The sequence below is a fragment of the Miniopterus schreibersii genome, assembly GCF_964146895.1.
Source record: "Miniopterus schreibersii genome assembly, chromosome: 6".
NCBI lineage: Eukaryota > Metazoa > Chordata > Mammalia > Chiroptera > Miniopteridae > Miniopterus > Miniopterus schreibersii.
The window spans coordinates 30,928,896-30,937,701 of record NC_138107.1 but is presented as its reverse complement, the minus strand read 5'-3'; the positions used below and the strand labels follow the sequence as shown (position 1 = coordinate 30,937,701).

The window sequence follows — 8,806 nt, the reverse complement described above, 5'->3', positions numbered from 1 at the left end:
TTCACATGAGTATTGTGTAAAACATGTCTTCTTTGTAGCAGCTAGGCCCTGCCACCACTGTGCTTGGCTGAGTTTATAAATCTATTGTAACCCGTAGCTTCCTTGTCACTTCTCTGGCTCTCTCCTGCTAAGCTTTGCTTCCTGATAGTAATTAAAACCTTCTGCCACTGTTGCAGCCATTGCCACTGCTGCTGGAAAGACTACAGCCACCTTGGTTTCATGGTTTGGCAGAATATTGTCCTCTATCACCGTAGGGGACGGAACTTCTGCCTCCAAAGTTTCCTCCTTTCATGGGTCCAAAATTTGAAGATTGATTGTTGTAATTGCCAAAATTACTCCCACCTCCAAATTACTTCCACTACCATTGCCAAAGCTGCCTCCGCCTCTGCCTCCTCCACTGTTGTAGCTGTCATAGCTGCCACTCCTGCCTTAGCCACTGCCATGGTTTCCATAACTCTGTCCACCACTTCCATAGTCTCTGCTTCCTCCAGAGTAACCGGTCCAGCTCCTCCATTACCACCATCATTACCAAATCCATTACAGCCATCCCCACTGTCACTGTATCCACTACCACCATGACTGCCACCAAAGCCACCTCGACCATTGAAGTTTACTCCATGACTAAAGTTGTCATTCCCACCAAAACCACCTTCATGACCACCTCTGAAGTTTCCAGAACCACTTCAACTTCTTTGGCTGGATGAAGCACTAGCCACCTCTTGCCTAGATGGGACTTTCCTTACTTTGCAGTTGTGGCCCTTCACAGTATGGTTTTCTGAATGACAGTCTTGTCTACAGAGTCATGCTCATCAAAGATTACAAAAGCAAAGCCTCTCTTTTTGCCACTCTCTTGGTCAGTCATGATTTCAATCACTTCGATTTAAAATAATATTTTAGTGATGTTCTCCAGTGTCGTCTTCAACACTGCTGACAAAAATCTTTTCCACAGTTAAGTGGGCACCAGGTCTTTGAGAATCTTCTCCTAAGACGGCCCTCTCCAGTTCCACAGCTCTCTCACCCGCCTCGTGTAGCCCTGCCTTCATGGCTGCACCCACCTCCTCCACAGAGGCGTCATGACCAACCCAAAGCCTCTGGAGAGCTTGGGGTTTGGATCTCTCACCAGGACACAGCCTGTGAGCATCCCCATCACTCAACATGGCTCCTCAGACTCACTTCTTGTTTCAGAGTTCAAACCCCTGAGGAAGAGCTTCCACAGCTATTCAGGCTCTTTGGGAGACTCTGACTTAAAACATTACGACTGCAGGAGGGGAGACTTTAACGATGCTTACTTGGTGGCATCCACCAGCAGAAAGTCAATTGCATTTTTTTAAAACCCTGTCATTCTTGCCTGGCTGGTGTTGCTCAGTGTCTGAGCCTTGTCCCATGCACCAGGAGGTCACCAGTTCAATTCCTGGTCAGGGCACATGCCCGGGTTGCAGGCTCAACCCCCAGCAGGGGGCGTGCAGGAGGCAGCAGATTGATGTTGATGTTTCTCTCTCATCGATGTCTCTCTCTCTCCCTCTCCCTTTCCCTCTCTTTAAAATAAATAAAAAACATATTAAAAAATAAATAAAATTAAAACTCTGTCATTCTTAATTAATTGCATAATAAACACCTCTCTAGTCCAAGATCTGCAAATGAATGAAAGTCCAGCTGTTTGCATAGAACAAAGGGGTCTTATGGATGCAATAGGAATGTTCTGTGCTACTTTTATTTCCCCAGTAATTTTTCTTTTGTGTAAAATCCATTATTTTTCAGGATAATATTATTTTCACTATTTTTCTGATTTATAAAGGCAAGGGTCTAATCCAAGTATTTTATTTCCATTCCTCTTTTAAAACATTATAATAGAGGCATATTTTTCTTTACCTCCCATTTTAAAAATTCTTTCATTCATTAAAATCTTAACTATTAATAACTAAAACAAAAATCTTCTAACTGAACATCCTGCATCTTGGACACTTTTAAAAGCACTTGAAAAATATATAAAATTATCATCATCCAATCTTTATAAGATATGTGTAATTCCTTAGTCTTTCTTTTATAAAAAGAAGTCATATAATTACCTTAAAAACATTCTTTGACCTAAGAAATATCTATTTAATTTATAGTTTTCACACCCCAAACTCTCCTGGAGAGTTTTTCTCCACAGGGAGCCCTGAACCAAACTTTATTTCTGAGACCAAGACTATTTTGCACCCAAAGGTTTGAGAGTGCCTTAGCCATTCCCGCTAGAACCCAAATAGTAATCCGTCATTTCTGTCGCCGGTTTAGCCAGGCCCCAAAGACCACCGTCTATCCTGCCCAACTTTAACAATGAAATTAGGGTAAACTTAGGGGTTACATAAACTTCAGATCTCTTCAAAGCAGGCCAAGCAAGTTCTCAAGGTAATAAGTCACGAGACAAGGCCCCCAGAAAGGGCAGCCTGCTCTAACTCCTTCTGCTGATGATCTCATCTTATCTGTTGAAAGGCAACCTGCTCCAGAGGCCTCCAGGATAAAAGTGCTCAACCATAGCCCCACTAGGGTAATTTGGCCAGTGTTGATGGAAACATGGGAAACAAATAGCAGCCAAGAGTCACTTGATGAACTAAAAAAAAAAAAAATCATTTCTCTCAAGAAATATATATTGTGCTCCTCCATGTAATGGACATAAATAATTTTTTAAAATTTAACTTTAAGCAAATTAAACTTCCTTGCATATTTCTTCAGTGTGACATATTTCGGAGAACTAGAGAAAAATGAAGTTGATTGTCCCAGGGAAGTATTTCAGATTGAGGTATCTGTTTTCAAAGTATCTTTTTGTTGTTTCTAGTCTTTTTTTTCTTCTTCCTCACATTATGTAATTATCTTGGTTCAATCTTGGACCAGAAACCTCCCATGTTATGTTTTTTATCAGTTGCAGTGAATGTTGTTTTCATCTGCCCAGCATGTTTCAACCTGGCAGTGTTCATTTCTCTCATTACAGCTCCCCTACTTCTCTTTAGATATAAGCAGATTTTGAAACTCATTTGAAAACATTTTAAAATAAAATTGTACAGATTTTTTCTTGATAATGATAAAAAGACCACAATGCCACAATAAATACAAGGTTTAAACCTAAATACTTTCAGGGATAGATACTGAATTAAGCCATGCTTCATTAGACAGACTTCTGTCAATTAAATATCATTTTGTTGATAGGAAGAATTGTAAATGTCTCTTAAAGAAAATTATTTTGCAGAGGTGGAATTATTAAATACATAATTGTAAATTGTACCTACAGTGTTTCAGATGTTAGAAGAAAAAAACGTTTCATACTCAAGTCAAAAAAGAATATGCAATAGATTTTCCCCCCTCAGTTTATATTTCTCTGTTTGTTCACCAAAAACTTAGTAATTTAACAGGGGCATTTGCATGAAGTCATTGCATAGTTATCTTTAGAGAAAATCAAATAATAGGCTTTGAATGCAGAGAAAAGAAAAGAAAGACACAATACAGAATCAAATTAATTTATAAGAAAAAATACAGTGGACAATCATTGCCCTTGTCAAATTGGTTCCCAGAAGGAATCTCAAATCAACTATGAAGTTTATGTAATAGTCAACAAGTTTTTATTCTGAAACTTACTGTATTTCTTACACTTGTGTCAGTTCTAATGATTATCAGAAGTTGGCTCAATTACAAGTATTACTGCATGATATAGTACAACCAATTCAGAATTGTATAATATATTCATATGTTCTTTCAAAAAACATTTACTGTGTACCTACTAAGAGCCTGACACTGAACTAGATGCTAGAGATACAACCAAAGGCACAACAAATCACCGTCTCTGTCCTAGTGGATTTTTTAGTCTAGAGGTGCAGTTAAACGTCAATCTCCTAAGTATATCACTGCAGCTGTGCTTAAGTGCCACAGGCAAAGGTCCAGGGTGGTATAAAATGGGTGCCCACAGGGACTTGATCTGAACTGAGAGGGAGAACAAAGGCCGTTTGTCTTCTGGGTTTCCAGGGAGACAGCGCGGTGAATGCAAATACCGTCCTAGTGGTTTTTTTGTTTTGTTTGTTTCTTAAAGGTCTGATATCCTGGTGAATTGAATTTGCTCCACTTAGTGTTATATTATGCTGCCCACACCCCAAAAGAAAATAATTTTAAGAATCAAGGTGCTCTCTTGATCTTCATGCAGAGTTAAGCCTTTAAGTAGAGGATCATGATATAGAATGGTATAGATAAGATCTCTTTCTTGAGATTCTTCATCAAATCTATACCAAGTTTATATATTTTAAATGCCTACCACATTACAAAACAGGCCTAGGCATAATGTAAAGAGTGGATGCTACAAAACCACCTCTTGTTTTGTATAATAAAATATTCATTGTGATAAATAACTTTGATTTTAACAAAGCATCAAAGAGAAGCATAACTCCTGTATAGCTGAAGCTAATACAAAATAATATTGAATGTAAACTGTAATTTTAAAAATGAACAACCAAAAAAAAGACATAACTCTTATATAGCATAGATGTACATATTGCTGAAACAGCATTAGTAATGTCAACCATCGAAAGGATGGCATTGCCTGGCCAGCGTGGCTCAGCAGTTGAGCATCGACCTATGATCCAGGTGATCACAGTTCAATTCCCAGCCAGGACAGGGCACATGACCGGGTCGCGGGCTCAATCCCAGTAGAGGGTGTGCAGGAAGCAGCTAATCAATGACTCTCTCATTATTTATGTTTCTATCTCTCTCTCTCCATCTCCCTTTGTCTATCTGAAATCAATAAAGACATACTTAAAAAGATGGCATCTTTTTTGTCATAGATCTACATGCCAAAGAACAAGTGTTTAAATGTCCAAACACTTTCTAATTCTGCTCAACACTATTTAGATGCTTAAAAATAAATAAACTTAACTGTGAAAATACATAAGGTTAATTCACTCTGAAATCTTCTGCATTTGTGTGGATTTGAAAGTTTAAATATTTTAAACTTTGGGAGTCAGTACATAGCTACATGTACATTTAGAGAAGCATTACTTTTGCCTGGATGGCTTCAGTGGCTTAGCTTTGAGGGAATGTCAACATCTTTCTCCTGGTTACCTACCCCGCTAGTCCTGTTCCTCTCCTCTTTTATGTTTCAGGGTCCTTGCCAACTCTCACATCTTTTTACCATCCTACTAACGAGCTCCGAAAGAATGGACTTACCTTCTGAGTAAGACAAGTATAATTTCCCTTCAATTCTGAACATCAAAACAAGGGACTAGAGCTTCATCTAAAGGTCACAAAGCAAGAAATATAGAAAAATTAGGAAACTTTTGGCAATATGGCAAACTATGCTAATACTCCAACATTCTGAATAAAATAATGATATCAGTGAATGAAATCAAAGGATGAAATAAATGGAATGATATACCATGCTCATGAATAGGAAGACTCAATATTGTCAAGGTATCTGTTCTTCCCATCTTAATCTGTAGAGTCAATGCAACCCCAATCAAAATTCCAGAAGCATATGTTATGGATATCAACAAACTGTTTCTAAAGTTTATATGGAGAGGCAAAAGACCCAGAACAGCAAACACAATATTGAAGGAGAAGAACAAACTTGGAGGACTGATGCTACCCAATTTCAAGACTTATTGTAAAGCTGCCTTTACCAAGACAGTATGGTGTTGGTGAAAGACTAGACAAACAGAGCAATGAAACAGAATAAAGAGCCCAAACATAGACCCCATAAATAGAATCAACTGATCTTTGACAAAAGAAGAAAAGCAATACAATGGAACAGCTGTAAACTATGGACTTTGTGCTGTGTCGGTGTAGGTTTATCCTTGGTAAAAAAATGCCTCATTCTGGTGAGTGAAGATAATGGGGAAGCTATGCATGCATGACTGAAGTAGGGGACACATGAGAAATCTCTGTACATCCCTCTCAATTTTGTTGTAAATTTAAAACTGTTCTAACAAATGAAAGTCTCTAAAAAATAGTATCATAAATCATAGCTTAGGTAGAAAGACAGAAAAGGAATCCCCAAGTGATCAGAAACTACAAAAGATCTCAAAGCCAGGATGAAAAGCATGAACTGATGATGTTCAGGGACTGGGAGAATCAAAAGAAAATGAGTCATGGTTTTCCTTAATGTTTGTCTTAAGTTTCACCTATCAACCAGAATTTTCTATTCCTTCTGCTATAAAAGCTATTTTATTTTATGTATCCAAATGATTTAAAAAATATTTTTATTACTTTGCATAAGAAATATATTGATTTTTGCTCTTCTCAATATTTTGTAATAGTTAATCAGAAAAATCATGATTCTCAAAAGCAAGATCTCGTGTAAATTTTTTATATAATATAATTAACTGGTATGCTTAGGAGAAGACACACTTTAATAATCATTAAAAAGATACAAATATAAATTAAAATCCACAGGTTCCAATTTCCACTGACTTGACTGTGACCCTGAGAAATTCACTTGATATTTATCTGTCTCAATTTAGCCATTTCTAAAACCATTTTAATAATATTCTTAATTTACTTCTAATGACAGTAGGAGACTTAATTAATGTTGGTAAACTAATTTCCTTTGGTTAAAAAGTTTAGATAATTATGCATTACTTTAGTGTTCTTAATTTTGAAAGTATTTTAAGATGTTTAAATGATTAAATCTGCAAACTTTTTAATGGCTTTTATTTTATTCAATTAATCACAACATATTTTAATTTTTAAAGCATATATATGACTTTTCAAAGTGATAAAATCTCTTTCACTCAATTAAATTACAACAAACTATCCTCTCCTAAATTTAAAACTCTTTGTACCTCATTTCTTACACATATCCATTGTTTTGTTTTCACTTTTTATTTTATTCAATGCCAATATGATTAAATCTAAGAAAATTTGTTTTTAGTTGAAAATATATATCAGTAGATTTTAAATAAACTTTAAATACTGGACTTGTTCATCTTATTCCTTTGAATGGTGTGACTACGTGTGAACATGTATATGTGAGTGTGATGGGTGGAGGGATAGAAAATGAGCTCAAAATATATGTGTTAGAAGTAAACTTCATTACAAATATGTAATTGATGTAAGTGGATCAGGTAAAGCAATATAGGACTTGGGTATTGAAGAATAAAATACATATTGTCTTATCATCTCTCTTCTTCAATAATTTAACAGGAAAAATAATTTTAGGAAAGTGACTTTTATCTGTATTTTATTACAGGGCCATTTTTTCTAATATCCTAGCCTTGGTTTTGCCTAATGCATTTTCCTCACTTCCTTTTATGTCCCCAAATGATCAGATCTCCATTTGAGTAAAAAGTAATGTGGTGAAAACGGCCTTAAAATTAGCTTTCCACAAGAGATGACATAAAATATCAGTGCAAAAAAAGAGATAATAGAGATCTAGGGAAAGCATGTCAGGTTAGGTATTCTGGAGCATTTTCCTGTCTTTTATAAAGAAAAGCAGAAATTATCAGTCCACTAATAATAATTTTCATAAGATTTTGGTGTTCCAGGAACAGTGCCGAGGGACATTTGCAAAGTGTGCCTTCACTAACTGAAGAGTTGCTTTTTCCAAGGGCTTTGCCCATTCCATCGGTGAGGGCAGCCTGTGTATCCAGCTCATTCCATTTAAGAGCATCTATGCTCATTACTGGCCCCATCCCTCTGTTCATTTCCTTAGCCATTAACTTAGCTACATGTCCTTTCTCATCAAAACCTTTGTTGGTGCTTTGGGGGAAATGCAAAATTTGGTCAGGTCTCAGTTATCCACATGGACACTCATGTTGCACTTTTTCCCTTTATTCCTACTCCATTAAATCAAGTGTGAGTTAGGAAGAGTTGTATGATATAATACTGGAAAGATGTGTTGAAGTCAAATTATGAAAAGCCTCAAATGTTGTACAAAGGAATTTTACACTTTGTGAAATATGGCAGTGGGGAGCTATGGAAGGCATTTGAGCAGTGGAGTACAATATTCTAATTGTACTAAGAGGAAATATCTAGAAGATTAAAATAATTTAATCTTATATTAAAATAAATAGATTAAGAGGATGGTGATTAAAGCAGAGAGAATTAATCAGGAGATTTTTTTTTTTAAATCAGTGAAGCAGTGATGAGGGCCTAAACTAAGATGATGTTATTGGAGATGGAGAGAAAAAGAGAGATGAAAGGGAGTTTTCAGAGGCAGAGGTTGGAAGAGTCAGAGAAGACCCCAAGGCTTTGAAAAAAGTGATTAAGAGGATTGGGGTGGCAATAACAGATGGAAGATCTTAGGCATGCTGGGGTGTGAAAAGCCACGGGCCAGTCACATGAGACTAGAAGGGGAAAGAGATGAGGGCTGGAGTGAGAGAATCCACAAAGAGAGAGGCAATGAAGTGGGGAGAAAATGAAAGAGCCAAGGAGAGAGCATAGAGGAGAGCAGAGGGAGGAGGAACCTGAAAGCTCGCCAACAGGGGGAGAGGGGGAAAGGGATTGTGGGGAAGGTAAAGGCAAAGAAAGAAAGGTGAAGAAGGAAGAGTTGCGCAGTCCCACAGGTGGCCGAGAGATCGAGAAGGGTGCGAGTGAAAAAGGGGCCCTGGGGAGGGAGGCTTTGGCCCTGGCCATCTGGACACGTTATCCAGTTTCCAGTTTTCTTTGTCACTGCTCCTCTCTCTGGCATAAAGAATTGAAAGTTGACTCTAAAGACAAATTCAACAGTGCTGCATATCATTCTAGTCTCTTCCCTTTGTTTTATAACCTGTTGTCTTTTCTCTCGAACTTGGGTTGTGAAACCAAAGTTTGAGAACCACATTTACACTTAAGCTCTATAAAATGCTGGGTT

At 37.2% G+C, this 8,806-nt stretch overlaps 1 pseudogene across 1 annotated transcript; it reads right to left on the bottom strand.

The window, feature by feature from the left end:
* Positions 1-217: 217 nt before the first annotated feature.
* On the bottom strand, positions 218-7,646 carry LOC308558715 (heterogeneous nuclear ribonucleoprotein A1 pseudogene; annotated as a pseudogene). The gene is made up of 2 exons: positions 7,542-7,646; positions 218-1,243 (listed from the first exon to the last, which is right to left on the bottom strand). The product of its transcript is annotated as a heterogeneous nuclear ribonucleoprotein A1 pseudogene (transcript).
* Positions 7,647-8,806: the final 1,160 nt, after the last annotated feature.